This window comes from Mustelus asterias, chromosome 18, assembly GCF_964213995.1.
Source record: "Mustelus asterias chromosome 18, sMusAst1.hap1.1, whole genome shotgun sequence".
NCBI classification, from domain to species: domain Eukaryota; kingdom Metazoa; phylum Chordata; class Chondrichthyes; order Carcharhiniformes; family Triakidae; genus Mustelus; species Mustelus asterias.
This window is the reverse complement of record NC_135818.1, coordinates 74794978-74811002: the sequence shown is the minus strand read 5'-3', so window position 1 is coordinate 74811002 and position 16025 is coordinate 74794978.

Sequence of the window (16025 nt, the reverse complement as noted above, 5' to 3'; positions counted from 1 at the left end):
ATCAATCAAACAAATTCTGCAGGCAGTTGAGTGAAAAATGAATGATGCTGGAAAAATCCAGCAAATCCACAAGTAATTGAATGAGGAACACAGTTTAATGTTCTGTGTAAGGCTGTTTGCAACCCTGGACAATGTTGCTTTGAAAAACTCATGCTGGCTCTTTGGATGCAGGGTTCTTGAGAAGAAGATTCTCAATCAGAGAAGAAGATTCTCAATGAGCAGTTGCTATTTGGAGTGATTATGGGATGTTAGTCTTATCCTTCAGGTAAAGAATTGTTACAATTTGCTCCCGCTTTTTTCTAGCCATGGGCAACACAAAGGTCCATCACTGAATGTGGACTTCCTAATAAACTGAAAGGCAACTCTGCGAATGTATCGCCTAGGAGGGTTATACTTCAAATTTTCTGGTTAAAATTTTCCCGTCCCATCCGCCAAGGGAATCATAGCTGGTGGGTGGGCGGACCATGCAATGGTCCATAGACCTTGGGTGGGATTTTCCAGTTTTGGGACGAGCGTGGCTGGAAAATTCCGCCCTGAACAATGTTTCTGTGGGGATGAAGGGATATGGGGGTTGGGGTGGGGGGTGGAGGGCTGGGGGAAGGCAACAAGGTGGGATCAGAAGATTGAATTTGATGATCAGCCAAGATCAAAATGAATGGCGGAGCAGGCTCGAAGGGCCAAATGGTCTCCTCCTGTTTCTAGTTTCTATGTTTCCAGAAGGTCACAGATCAAGCAAAGGAACTTAATATTAGCTATGAGAAGTTGGATGAACTCGGTTTGTTCTCACTGGGACGACGGCGGTTAAGAGGTGACCTGATAGAGGTTTACAAGATTATGAGTGGCATGGACAGAGTGAATAGTCAGATGCTCTTTCCTCGGGTAGAAAAGTCAAGTACGAGAGCACATAGGTTTAAGGAGCATGGGGAAAAATTTAGAGGAGATGTGCGAGGCAAGCTTTTTACACAAAGGGTGGTGAATGTCTGGAACGCGCTGCCCAGGGAGGTGGTGGGAGTGGGTATGATAGCGTCATTTAAGGGGCAACTGGGCAAATACATGAATAGGATGGGAATGGAAGGATACGGACTCCGTAAGTGCATACGGTTTTAGTTTGGGCAGGCATCATGATCGGCGCAGGCTTGGAGGGCCGAAGGGCCTGTTTCTGCGCTGTACTTTTCTTTGTTTTTTGTTCTTTTGCAGTTTGGGGTAGTCACAATGAACAATACGGAATGTCATCATTCACACCTCTAACAGACCAACTTAACTCAGACTAAAACCATTCACTCCTGCTTTTAAGATTTAAAAGGAAGCAAAAAAAATGTAATGTAGGTTTCAGTGTCGACGCTTTACTTATGGAGTCTTTTCCAAAGCAAGAAATGATCTCAAACCTTTGCTCTTCCTTTTGCATCATGCACCCGCACTGGGAAGTTTTGTGGGAGCGAACCCTCATGGGTGGCTCCATCGATCCTGACCCTCACAGCAGAGTTACATTCCTGGGTTGCATGAATCAGAATTGCATCATCCAGTACATTTACTTCCTGAGCATTTGGGTCCCCAACCCATTATTTTTCAATTAGTGGCACTGTTTAATTAAAAAAAAAATGAATGCAAGCTTCAAGCCAACAATTTTTATGCCACCTCTGCTCCAAGACAAAATACAGGGCCACTCCTTGCAGTTCACTTCTGCTTCATAATTTAGCTAATGCAGCTGGCATCATTGCACCAATATGTGTCAAAACTCTCATCCCAGGGAAATTGTGCTTTGCTGGCATCTTTGCCACTTTGGTGTAACATTTGTTCCCCCTGCTCTCTCACTCTTTTTCTATTCATAGAATCACAGAATCCCTACAGTGCAGAAGGAGGCCATTTGGCCCATCGAGCCTGCACCGACAACAATGGGAACCTAGAGGATTGGGAAATCTTTAAAGGTCAGCAGAAAGCCATGAAAAAAGCTATAAAGAAAGGTAAGATGGATTATGAGTGTAAACTAGCTCAGAATATAAAAACAGATAGCAAAAGTTTCTGCAAATATATAAAATGAAAAAGAGTGACGAAAGTAAACATTGGTCCGTTAGAGGATGAGAAGGGGGATGTAATAACTGGAAATGAGAAAATGGCCGAGGCATTGAACAGATATTTTGTGTCGGTCTTCACAGTGGAAGACACAAATAACATGCCAAAAATCAATGACAGGAAGGTTATGGCAGGTGAGGACCTCGAAACTATCATTATCACGAAAGAGGTAGTGTTGGGCAAGTTAATGGGGCTAAAGGTAGACAAGTCTCCTGGTCCTGATGGAATGCATCCCAGGGTACTAAAAGAGATGGTGGGAGAAATAGCAAATGCACTAGTGGTTATTTACCAAAATTCGCTGGACTCTGGGGTGGTTCCCGCAGATTGGAAAACAGCAAATGTGACGCCACTGTTTAAAAAAGGAGGTAGACAAAAGGCAGGTAACTATAGGCTGGTTAGCTTAACTTCTGTAGTAGGGAAAATGCTTGAATCTATCATCAAGGAAGAAATAGCGAGACATCTGGATATAAATTGTCCCATTGGTAAGACGCAGCATGGGTTCATGAAGGCAGGTCATGTTTGACTAATTTGGTGGAATTCTTTGAGAAGATTACATGTACAGTGGAAATGGGGAACCTGTGGATGTGATGTATCTGGATTTCCAGAAGGCATTTGACAAGGTGCCGCACCAAAGACTGCTACATAAGATAAAGGTGCACAGTGTTATGGGTAATGTATTAGCATGGATAGAGAATTGGTTAGCTAACAGAAAGCAAAGAGTGGGGATAAATGGGTGTTTTTCTGGTTGGCGATCAGTGACTAGTGGTGTGCCTCAGGGATCAGTGTTGGGACCGCAATTGTTTATGATTTACATAGATGATTTGGAGTTGGGGACCAAGTGTAGCGTGTCAAAATTCACAGATGACACTAAAATGGGTGGAAGAGCAAAGTGTGGAGAGGACGCTGAAAGTCTGCAAAGGGATATAGATAGTCTGAGTGAGTGGGCGAGGGTCTGGCAGATGGAGTACAATGTTGGTAAATGTGAGGTCATCCATTTTGGTAGGAATAACAGCAAAATGGACTATTATTTAAATGGTAAAAAATTGCAGCATGCTGCTGTGCAGAGGGACCTGGGTGTCCTTGTGCAGGCATCTCAAGGAGTTGGTTTGCAGGTGCAGCAGGTAATTAAGAAGGCAAATGGAATTTTGTCCTTCATTGCAAGAGGGATGGAGTTTAAAAACAGTGAGATTATATCACAGCTGTATAAGGTGCTGGAGAGGCCACACCTGGAGTACTGTGTACCGTTTTGGTCTCCTTACTTGAGAAAGGATATACTGGCACTGGAGGGAGTACAGAGGAGATTCACTAGGTTGATTCCGGAGTTGAGAGGGTTGGCTTATGAGGAGAGACTGAATAGACTGGGGCTATACCTATTGGAATTCAGAAGAATGAGGGGAGATCTTAGAGAAACATATAAGATTATAAAGGGAATAGATAAGATAGCAGCAGGAAAGTTGTTTCCACTGGCGGGTGAAAACCATGGATTACAAAATAATCCAGAGATTATTACCTCTGTGTTTCTGCTTCTGAATTTAGCCCCATCTGATCATAATTCTTCATCAGAATCTCTTTCCTAATCCTAACTATGTTGTTGGTACCCACACAGACCATGACAAGTGGATCCTCTCCTTCTCACTGCACGCTTCTCTCCAGCCCAGAGGAGATGTCCCAAATCCTGACAACAATAATGCAACACCACTGCCTAGATTCATGCTCTTGGCTGCAGAGAACTGTGTAGATACCTCTGATTGTGCTGTCCCCTATCATCACAACATTTCTGTTCATTCCCTCTGCATGAATGAGGCTTTGGAGAGGGTGCAGAAAAGGTTTACCAGGATGTTGCCTGGCGTGGAATGCATTAGCTATCAGGAGAGGTTGGAGAAACTTGGTTTGTTCTCAATGGAAAGACAGAGGTTGTGGGGCAACCTGATAGAAGTCTACAAGATTATGAGGGGTGTGGACAGAGTGGATAGTCAGAAGTTTTTTCCCAGGGTGGAAGAGTCAATTACTAGGGGGCATAGGTTTAAGGTACGAGGGGCAAAGTTTAAAGGAGATGTACGAGGCAAGTTTTTTACACAGAGGGCGGCGGGTGCCTGGAACTCGCTGCCGGGGGAGATAGTGGAAGCAGATACGATATTGACTTTTAAGGGGAGTCTTGACAAATACATGAATGGGATGGGAATAGAGGATACAGTCCCCGGAATGGTGAGGAGCTTTAGTTCAGACGAGCAGCATGGTCAGTGCAGGCTTGGAGGGCCGAAAGGCCTGTTCCTGTACTGTAATTTTCATTGTTCTTTATTCTTTGTTCTTTGAATGGCTTCCTGTACCATGGTGCCATGGTCACTTTGCCTCATCCACTTTGCAGCTCTTGTTCTCATACAAGCTGCAAAAACCTCAAACCTGTTGAACAATTGCAAGGGCTGAGCTTCCGCCACTTCTACCTTCTCAGTCTCCTTACTTGCTTGACTTGCAGTCAGGCCCTTCTGTCCCTGACCACTGACCAAATCAGACAACCCTATTCTAAAGGTGTGACCACTTTCAGGAAAAAAGATGTTAGCGTAATTTTCCCCCTCCCTGATGTATCACAGAGTCTGTAGCTTAGCCCCTTGCTCAACGATTCTTAGCCAAAGCTCCTTAAATTGCAAACACTTACTGTAATCTTGTTTGCCCTAAATCACACTTGCATCCAGAAGCTGGGTAAGATGCTGATTAAGATGGGCTGAATGGCCTCTTTCTGCACTGGAGAGAATCTATGGTGCTTTTATTTTGAACTTGCGCAATCATTGATTTTGATTTGATTTATTATTGTCACATGTATTAGTATACAGTGAAAAGTATTGTTTCTTGCGCTATACAGACAAAGCATACCGTATATAGGGAAGGAAAGGAGAGGGTGCAGAATGCAGTGTTACAGTCATAGCTAGGGTGTAGAGACAGATCAACTTAATACATGGTAGATCCATTCAAAAGTCTGATGGCATCAGGGAACAAGCTGTTCTTGAGCTTATAGGGATTTCATGGCCTCGCTTGAGCGAGACCAGAAATTCCCGCCCAAGGTCAATGGACATTTCCGTTGTCCGCCCCTCACCCGCTCCAATTCCGTGGCGGGTAGAGCGGTAGAATTCCGATGGCTATTGCTTCCAATGACTGAAGAATTCAATTGTAAGGATTGCCTGGACCATACAATATCTGCATACAAATGCTGCTTCATTTCATTCCCTTGTGTAAGGTAAGCTGCGGGGAGGATACAGAGAGGCTGCAAAGAGACATAGACAGGTTACGTGGGTGGGCAACAAGATGGGATGGCAGATGGAGTATAATGTGAGTTCATGCAAAGTTATTCACTCTGTTCGCAAGAATAGAAATTTTTTCAAGTGTAAAACGAGTAAATGTAAAACTTGTTAATGTTCACTTTCAGGGAGACATGGGTGTGCTTGTGCAAGGAACCCAGAAAGTTAGCATGCAGGTACAGCAAACAATTAGGAAGACAAATGACATGATGGCCTTTATTGCAAGGGGATTGGAATACAGAAATAAAGAAGTCCTGTTACAATTGTGCAGGATTTAGCTAAGATGTGTGCAATTTTGACCTCCATATTAAAGAAAGGATACTTGCATTGGAGACAGTACAGATAAGGTTCACTAAATTGAACCCGGGATAAGGGGATTGCCTTAAGATGAGAGGCCGAGCAAATTGTCTGATTCTATTCTCATCGAAGCATGTAAGATTCTGAAGGGGCTGTTCTTGGGCTGGCATGGACAAGATTGGCTGAATGGCCTCCTTCTGTGCTGTAACTTTTCTATGGTTCTATGGCTTGATAGGATAGACGCTGAGAGATTGTTTCCACTGGTAAGGGAGTCTAAAACATGGGGGCATAATCACAGGATATGGGTCTGATCACTTAGGACTGAGATGAGAAGAAATTATTTCACCCAAAGGATTGCGAGACAATACTCTATCCCAGTGGGGCATTGATGCTCCATCATTGAATGCATTTAAGGATTGGATAGACAGATTTTTGGTCTCTGGTGGAATGGGGAGTAAGTTGAACAGTGGAGTTGAAGCCCAAGATCAGCCCTGATCATATTGAATGGTGGAGGAGGCTCGCTGGGGTGTGTGCTCTGCTCCTGCTCCTGTCTCTTGAATTAATTTTAAAATATCAAATGCTTTTAAAAATGACCATTTTGTAGCATGTTGCCATATCTCCATTTTAATTCTGTGTACAATAATTGCACCTTTAAATTTCTCGATCAAATTAGTCAAGATCCCACTGGAATAAAAGTACCAAACCGCTCTGAGAATATTTTAATAGCTCATTCAAAATACTTTTGCATGATCAGGTCTTTCTCCCTGATTGGACTAAAGTAACAATTGCACCCCTTCCCACTGAACAGCTTCCCTGTGCTCCAAGAGGTGCTACTAATGTGCTGTCTCCTCCTATTTAATCTGTATCTGTTTTTATTTTAACTGCAAGTGCAAATGAGAGACTCCGGCATCTGAAAAAGCACAAATGCAAATACATGTGACAGTAATAAATCAAATCAAAATCAATGATTGCGCAAGTTCAAAATAAAAACACCATAGATTCTCTCCAGTGCAGAAAGAAGCCATTCAGCCCATCAAGTCTGCACCTCACTCAGCATCTTACCCAGCTCCTGGATGCAAGTGTGATTTAGGGCAATTATTGTGAAGCATTAGTCCTTGGAGGGCTGTGTTTGACACTGCATGTGATCCATGTTATTGCTTATGTTGGGAGGGCGACCCTTCTCCAATGCAAACTGTTCCACTCTCCAATGTCCTTAGCACTCCACATCTTGATGAGAAAGTCAATGGAAGAAGAAAGTAGGGTGCTCATGGAGTCAAGACAACACTACCTCCAATGGGAAGCAGATGCCACATTAATCAGGCAGACTTGGGAACGGTAGCACAGTGGTTAGCACTGCTGCCTCACAGCACCAGGGACCCGAGTTCAATTCTTGGCTTGGGTCACTGTCTGTGTGGAGTTTGCACGTTCTCCCCGTGTCTGCGTGGGTTTCCTCCAGGTGCTCCAGTTTCCTCCCACAGTCCAAAAGTGTGTGGGTTAGGTGGATTGGCCATACTAAATTGCCTCTTAGTGTCAGGGCGTTTAGCTCAGATAAATGCATGGAGTTGTGGGGATAGAGCCTGGCTGGGATTGTGGCTGGTAAAGACTCAATGGGCTGAATGGCCTCCTTCTGCACTGTAGGATTCTATGATTCTATGAGAAAGTATTGTGTGCAGTTTTGATGTCCTTATCTGAGGAGAGATGTGCTTGCTACAGAGGGAGTACAGCGAAGGTTTACCAGGCTGATTCCTGGGATGTCAGGACTGTCATATGAGGAGAGACTAAATCAGTTAAGCTTGTATTCATTGGAGTTTGTTCCAGCTGAGGCCTCACCAACACCCTATAAAAGTTTTTTTAAAGTTTGTTTATTACTCACAAGTAAGGCTTACATAAACACTGCAATGAAGTTACTATGTACAGTTTTAATCCCCTTACCTTTAAGAGGATATAGCAACATTGGAAGCAGTTCAAAGGAGATTCACCAGGCTAATTTCTGGGATAAACATAGAAACATAGAAAATAAGTGCAGGAGTAGGCCATTCAGCCCTTCAAGCCTGGACGAATGGGTGAATGGATTGTCCTATCAAGGGTGACTAAATAGTCTGGGTCAGTATTCCCTGGAGTTTAGAAGATTGGGGTGGCATGTTAGCACAGTGGTTAGCATTGCTGCTTCACAGCGCCAGGGGCCCGGGTTTGATTCCCGCTTGGGTCACTGTCTGTGTGGAGTTTGCACATTCTCCCCCATGTCTGCGTGGGTTTCCTCCGGGTGCTCCGGTTTCCTCCCACAGTCTGAAAGACGTGCTGGTTAAGTGCATTGACCCGAACAGGCGCCGGACTGTGGCGACTAGGGGAATTTCACAGTAACTTCATTGCAGTGTTAATGTAAGCCTTACTTGTGACTAATAAATAAACTTTAAACTTTGATTGAGGGGTGACCTTATTCAAACATATCAGATCCTGAAGGAGCTTGACAGGGTTGGACGGTGAGATGTTTTCACGAGTGGGAGAGTCTCGAACAAGAGGACATAGCTATAAGATAAAGGGCCAGTCATTTAAAGCGAAGGTACGTGGTTATTTCTTCTTGCAGAGGGTGGTGAATCTCTGGAATTCTCTGCCCCAAAGGGCGGTGGAGGCTGGATCATTGGAAGTATTTAAAGTGGAGGTGGATAAAGGAATAGAGGGCTATGGGGAAATGGTACAGAAAAGGAGTTGAGGTTGGCATAGATCAGCCATAATGGTATTGAATGGCGGGACAGGCTTGAAGGGCCTGGTAGCCAACTCCTGATTCTATTTCTTGTGCTGTATGTTCTTCTTGGATTCATCTATATCCTAACCAGTGGACCTTAATGGGACCATTTGACGTCTCCAACAGATTTTGTTTTTATTGAATTCAGTTTAGAGCCAGGGAGAGCAGGAATCCTCCTATTTTTCAGTTCTGAGGAGAGGTTGTCCGCAATTCATTAAACTCCCCTTTCTTCTGTCAGACACTGTTGTACCTGTTGTGGACTTCCTGCATCCTTTCAGTTTTCACCTCGCATTTCCAGTAGTTTCATCAATTTTCTTTGCGTGTGAAAGAAAAGAAAGTGTTTCCAAACAACCTTTTTGTTGTCTCTGACAACATCCTCCAGGCCCGCCAGCCTGATACCCTGCCGCTGAAAGAGAAACCTGATTTTCTAAACTAGAATCATCCGCACTTGTTCATGCACTGGTCCATCCTGTATGATTTCAGAAAATAATAAATGCGGTAATTCCCACCGGTGGTAATAAGTGACTGGAACTTTCAGAAATGCAAAAGACCCAGAACTCATGGGCATACGTGCGCTGTGATGGTCTTCTGTGCAATTGACAGAATATCCAGATCTAAGAAGCTGTTTTAAGATATTCTGGTATTTCTCAGGAGTAAAGGATCCCTCGTACCATATGTTTATCAGATAGAGAATAATAGGTACTTGGGAATGATTATGAGCCAGTAATTCAACTGGATGGTTGTAAGGTTTGAATAACTTCTGAAGATGAAGACCTGCCACCCGACGCATTGCCCTGCATGCAATGTAATAAATATTAAATTGTTTCCCTCCTTGTTTTGTTCTACATATATATAATGAGAAGGGTAAAACTCTTTCTGTCAATAACTGGAGTGGAAAATAAAATGGTGTGAGCACATATGAAGATCACTAGTCATTGTCCGGAGGAAACACACTCTGCAATTTCATAAGATGTGTGGGTTAGGTGGATTGGCCATGATAAATTGCCCCTTAGTGTCAAGGGGATTACCAGGGTAAATAGGTGGGGTTACAGGAATAGGGCCTGGGTGGGATTGTTGTCGGTGCAGGCTCGGTGATCAGAATGGCTTCCTTCTATACTGTCAAGATTCTATGATTCTAAGAGAGGAGGAAGAGAGAAAAGGGGACAGTGGGAGAAGCGGCAGGAGAGAACAGGAGGTGAAAGAATTACATTCACGACCACAGGACATGGTGGCACGGTGGGTAGTACTGCTGCCTCACAGTGCCAGGGACCCGGGTTCAATTGCAGCCTTGGGTGACTGTCTGTTTGGAGTTAGCATGCTATTCCCATGTCTGTGCTCCGGTTTCCTCCCACAGTCCAAAGATGCTTAGGTTAGATGGATTAGCCACGCTAAATTGTCCCTTAGTGTCCCAAGATGTGTAGGTTAGGAAGATTAGCTGGATAAATACGTGAGGTTACGGGGATAGGTCTGAGTGAGATGCTCTGCCAGAGAGTGGGTGCACACTCGATGGGCCAGATGGCCTCATTCTGTACTGTAGGGATTCTATGATCTCAAAGAGCTTCACTGCCAATCAGTAACTTTGTTGTTGTTTTGTAGTCAGGTGAGAGAAGGAGGAGAATTGGGACAGAAATTTTAATAAAGCGGCGGAAGTTGGGGGAGAGGAAAGGGCAAGAAGTGTTGGGAAAGGAAGAAGAAAGAGGGACGGAGAGCAAAAGAAAGAAAGATTCCGCCTGTTGTTGCCTTGGCTATTCCTGTATATTCAACAGAACACCTGCTGGACTTAAAATATTATCGCGAACTATCACAACCACAATAATAGTGGTTTCATCTACAATGCAGCAGTTAAACTAGATTTTCTCGGATGGACTAACCAACCTTCACAATTGACCTTGAATTATTTCAAGGAGGAAATCTATCAGGTTTGAGACGGTTGTTTCTCTGAACTCCTTCCAACTGCACTGGTCAGTTTTGCAGCATTCATTACAGCTGTTCAATCCAGATGCAGACTTCTGAGCTACACTCACTCTACGCGGGCGGCATGGTGGCACAGACGTTAGCACTGCTGCCTCACAGTACCAGGGACCCAGGTTCAATTCCTGGCTTGGGCCACTGTCTGTGCGGAGTCTGCACGTTCTCCCCGTGTCTGCGTGGGTTTCCTCCAGGTGCTCCAGTTCACTCCCACAGTCCGAAAGACATGCTGGTTAGGTGCATTGGCCATGCTAAATTCTCCCTCAGTTTACCCGAACAGGCGCCGGAGTGTGGCGACTAGATGATTTTCACATTAACTTCATTGCAGTCTTAATGTAAGCCTACTTGTGATTAATAAATAAAAACGTTAAACTGGATCTCAGCAGGATCCTCCCTCCTGTACAGGGTCACCCATCAGAGGCAGAAGAACGTAACACTCTACGGCCAAAACCTGCAGAAAGTTTGAAACAAGAGATAAGTTGAAGAACCTCACTGCTCTCTCCGACAGGCAACTGACTGTGTTGTGCTGATGTTTTACAAGTTGATTAAACATCTGCCTCTGGTGACGCTTAACCTGCTTTCTCAATTCTTTGAGGCTATATGGAAACTCGGTTGATTGATTCTTGCAAGAATAGTCCAGAAACATGTTAGCTGGGCCCTCAGCAGGTGAGGCCTGAGGCGCAGTATCGGATTATCAACTGAACTCTCACTGAGCACTAAGTGATACTAAAGTGGGCGCAGGAAAGCTGCATTTTTACATTAAGCTTTGAAGCTGGGACCATCTTTTTAATTTTAGCCTCCCTCAGCACAGAGCAAGCAGACTGTAATATGCACCGTATTGTGCACCCCAGTGGAGGATCATTTCACTGACGATGTGTGCGTGAGGTACCAAATAACAATCTCACAGTGGAGAATGTGCAGGTTTCTCATTCAGAGTCTCCCAGAGACTAAGGCGAGTGTCAGGAGCATTATGGTGCTGGATTCTGCGTGGGCAGGAGGCTGCATGGGCAGAATAAAACAGCAGCAACAAAATATGACAGATTTTTCCACATAACTTTCTGCTTCTGCATCTCTTCCGCCATTACCTCGCCTGCGAAGGAAAGGAAAATGATGTGAGGCTACTACAGTTTGGACTCTCCCCAACCAATATTTTCCCCCCTCATGTCCACCATTCCCATAAGCAGACCCAGCTTTGACAACCAGGCACCCATTTTTGATAGAGTGGGCTGCATTTTCCTCACTCTCCGCGGTGTGTTTCGCCATGGCGGCGGGAGGCCGTGCCCCGCTCCCCTGGCAACAAGATCGTATGGTCCCAATGTTGCCAACAGGGTTTCCTGTTGAATGGGCCCCTTGCCACCTGGAAATCCGTGGCGGGGGTGCACTGTCGATGGGATCGTAAGATCCCGCCGGTGTGCATGGCGGCAAGATTTTGGCGATTGCTTACATGGAGAATCGCCGTGACATCTCGTCTTTACGTGTTATAAGTTTATTTATTAGTGTCACAAGTAGGCTTACATTAACACTGCAATGAAGTTACTGTGAAAATCCCCTAGTCACCACACTCCAGTGCCTGTTCGGGTACACTGAGGGAGAATTGAGCATGGCCAGTGCATCTAACCAACGCATCTATCGGACTGTGGGAGGAAACCGGAGCACCCGATGGTAACCCATGCAGACACATGCAGACTCTGCACAGAAAGTGACCCAAACCGGGAATCGAACCCGGGTCCCTGGCACTGTGAGGCAGCAGGGCTAACTATTGTGCCACCATGCATCTCAACTTGCATTTACACAGTGCCTTCAACAGAGTAAGATGTCCCATGACCCTTTACAGCAGTGTCAGCAAATAGAATTTGACACCCGAGTCGCACAAGGAAGTGTTGGGGCAGGTGGCGAGGAGGTAGGTTTTAGATACTACAGGAAGAAAGAGGGAGAGGTGGAGAGGTTTAGGTGCTTAGGGCTGCTGAAGGCATAGCCGCAAATGGTAGAGCATTTGTGGTGAACCATCGTTGGTTCCCACCAGGTAGTGCTGAGCCAGGGTCTGGCCAGTACTATGAGTCTGTATATATGTTACTGTTGGGGTTAGGGTTGGGCTGTTCTACATGTTACTGTTGGGGGTAGGGTTGGGCTGTTCTACCTGTAATATAGTTCTTATGGTACATCCCAGTCGGGCTCCGCCTCCTGGGAGAGGTATAAAGGTCACTGCTCTGTCTGGGACCCTTTAGTCTGGAATCGTGTATTATATATGGTAGCTCTATTGTTGTAGTCAATAAAATTGATGTGCGACATAACTCACGAGGCTAGAGGTACTCGAGGAAATAAAGGCTTTTATTGACTACAACAATAGAGCTACCATATATAATACACGATCCCAGACTAAAGGGTCCCAGACAGAGCAGTGTCCTTTATACCTCTCCCAGGAAGCGGAGCCCGACTGGGATGTACCATAAGAACTATATTATAGATAGAACAGCCCAACCCTAACCCCAACAGTAACATGTAGAACAGCCCAACCCTAACCCCAACAGTAACATATATACAGACTCATAGTACTGGCCAGACCCTGGCTCAGCACTACCTGGTGGGAACCAACAATGGCTCACCACAGCATTGAAATTCAGGCATGAGAAAAAAAACAGTTGGAAAGCGGGGGGAAAGAACAACCAATAAAATTCCGGCCACTGGAAAAAGGTACAGAAGTCTGAGGACACGTACCAACCGACTCAAGAACAGCTTCTTCCCTGCTGCCATCAGACTTTTGAATGGACCTACCATATATTAAGCTGATCTTTCTCGACACCTTAGCTGTGGCTGTAACACTCTGCACCCTCTCCTTTCCCCTCTTACTTTAAACCTATGCCCTTTGGTTTTCAATTCTCCTTCCCTGGGAAAAAGACAATAGGCGAGATTTTATGACCTCGCTCAGCCTGTAACCGTAAGATCCCAACCTAGGTCAACGGATCTTCCCGTGCTCTGTCCCTCCGCCACTCTGATTCCCGTGTTGGGCGGGCCGGTAAAATTCTGGCCGATGTGCGTTCATCCTATCTAAGCCCCTCATGATTTTATACACCTAGTAAGGTCACCCCTCATTCTCCTACATTCGAAGGAATAAAGTCCTAGCCTGGCCAACCTCTCCCTATAACACAGGATGTTTAATTGCTCTGCCATTGCCTTGTTCTCTAATCTTTTGTCTAAGACTGTGAGGGACTTACATTTATCTTCACTAGTCTTTTTTTTTCACCCACATTTTGGCATGCTTCTAGGTGGTAGAGGTCATGGGTTTGGAAGGTGCTATTGCAGCTGAAGATTCAGCATGCATAATAAGTTTTAAATTCTGTGCTCCTGTCCATCCGAGTTGTTGTCAGAATCAATATGATGCATGCAGGATTCTGCTCCTTATTCAAATAAATCTGTTTTTACTTATTATTCGTAATTTCTTTGACAGAGTGTTTATTTTTAGCAGGTACTCATTTACAGTGGCAGGCTATTTTTTGCTGAGTTTCTTATTAATCATGTAATCATATTTTAGTACAGTCATCTGATTCACAATGTGCCAGTCTGTGTGGTGTTCAGTATCTGAAGACTGTCTGCTCGGAGAATTTCATCTCTGTTGAGGAATTTCCTCCAGTATACATTTATCTCTTGATTCCAGGCTGTTGCACTTTTATTTTGCTTACTGGGGCCACGTAAATGACAAGTTGTTTGTTAAATTAATGGAGTTTTTTTCTGGAGGAGCTTAAGGTGTTTGCTTATCAAGGTGAGGGAATTCAGGCATAAGGAACATTTTAAGCTTCATTCACTTGGTGGCACCCTTGTTCTCCACTCAGAGATTCAACCCTATTCCAATCTAAATTGGCAATCCACTGCAGCACTGATGAAGCCGTGCATTGTCAGAGGGGCCATTCTTGGGATTTGGGCCTTATCAGCCTTCAGGTAGAGGTTGAAGTGCCCATGCGGCACGGTGGCACCGTGGTTAGCACTGCTGCCTCACAGCTCCAGGAACCCGGGTTCGATTCCTGGCCTCGGGTCACTGTCTGTGTGGAGTTTGCACACTCTCCCCGTGTCTGCGTGGGTTTCCTCTGGGTGGCCCAGTTTCCTCCCACAGTCTGAAAGATGTGCCGGTTAGGTTGAGTGGCCATGCTAAATTGTCCCTTACTGTCCCAGGATGTGTGGGTTAGAGGGATTAGTGGGGTAAATGTCTGGGGTTGTGGGGATAGGACAATAGTGGTATTGTTGTTGGTGCAGACTCGATGGTCAAATGGCCTCCTTCTGCACTGTAGTGTTTCTATCTGGCTGTTTGAAGAAGAGTGGCAGGTTCTCTTTGTGTCCTGACCAATATCCTCTCATTAATCAACAGCAACACTCCACAAAAATTTAAACCAATTGGCCATTCCTCCTATTGTCAAACATGGGATATTTTTTCAAAATGGCTGCCAGCTTTTTCGACATAAAAGTAGAAAGTCACTCGGGCGGCATGGTGGCACAGTGGTTAGCACTGCTGCCTTACAATGTCAGGGACCCGGCTTCAATTCTGGCCTCAGGTCGCTGTCTGTGTGGAGTTTGCACATTCTCCCTGTGTCTGTGTGGATTTCCACCAGCTGTCCCAAGATGTGCAGGTGAGGTGCATTGGCTATGTTAAATTGTCCCTTAGTGGCAGAGGGACAAGTAGGATAAATACAGGGGTTATAGAGATAGGGATTAGTGGGGTAAATATCTGAGGTTGTGGGGATAGGACAATAGTGGGATTATGGTCGGTGCAGATTCAATAGGCCAAATGGCCTCATTCTGCACTGTAGGGATTCTATGATTCTATTCTATGATTCTATGATTCTATTCTATGATTCTATGATTCTATGATTCACTATGCACTATCCATGATACAAATGATTGTGAGAAAAATGATAAATATAAGACTTACTTTATCTGCATGCATTAAGCCCACATAGATTGTTCGATGTAGAATAAACCCCCCATTACTTTGTGTCGATTAGATCGTTAAACCCAACCTCAGTTGGACAACTCCTATGTATCGTGTGATATTCCTAATCATTCTTCGCTGAATGAGATTGTTAATGAAGTAATAACCTATATTGCAATATGAGCAATGTTTGAATATCTATTCTCAATAATTTAGGAGCTCTTATCATAAGGAAGTCTCAGCTGTCTGAAACAGAACATAAGGACAATAGGGGCAGAAGTAGGCGGCACGGCGACACAGTGGTTAGCACTGCTGTCTCACAGCACCAGGGCTTTGTTGACTGTCTGTGTGGAGTTTGCACGTTCTCCCCGTGTCTGCGTGGGTTTCCTCCGGGCACTCCAGTTCCCTCCCACAGTCCAAAGATGTGCGGGTTAGGTGGATTGGCCATGCTAAATTGCCCCTTAGTGTCAGGCGGGCTAGCTCGGGTAAATGCATGGCATTATGGGGATAGGGCCTGGGTGGGATTGTGGTCAGTGCAGACTCAATGGGCCAAATGGCCTCCTCCTGCACTGTAGGATTCTATGATTCTATGAGTAGGCCGTTCAGCCCTTTGAGTCTGTTCCACCATTCATTGAGATCATGGCTGATCTTCTATTTCAACATCATTTTCCTGCAATATCCCTCAATGGTTTTAACATGTAAAAATCTATCAATCTCAGTCTTGAACATCCTCAACAAC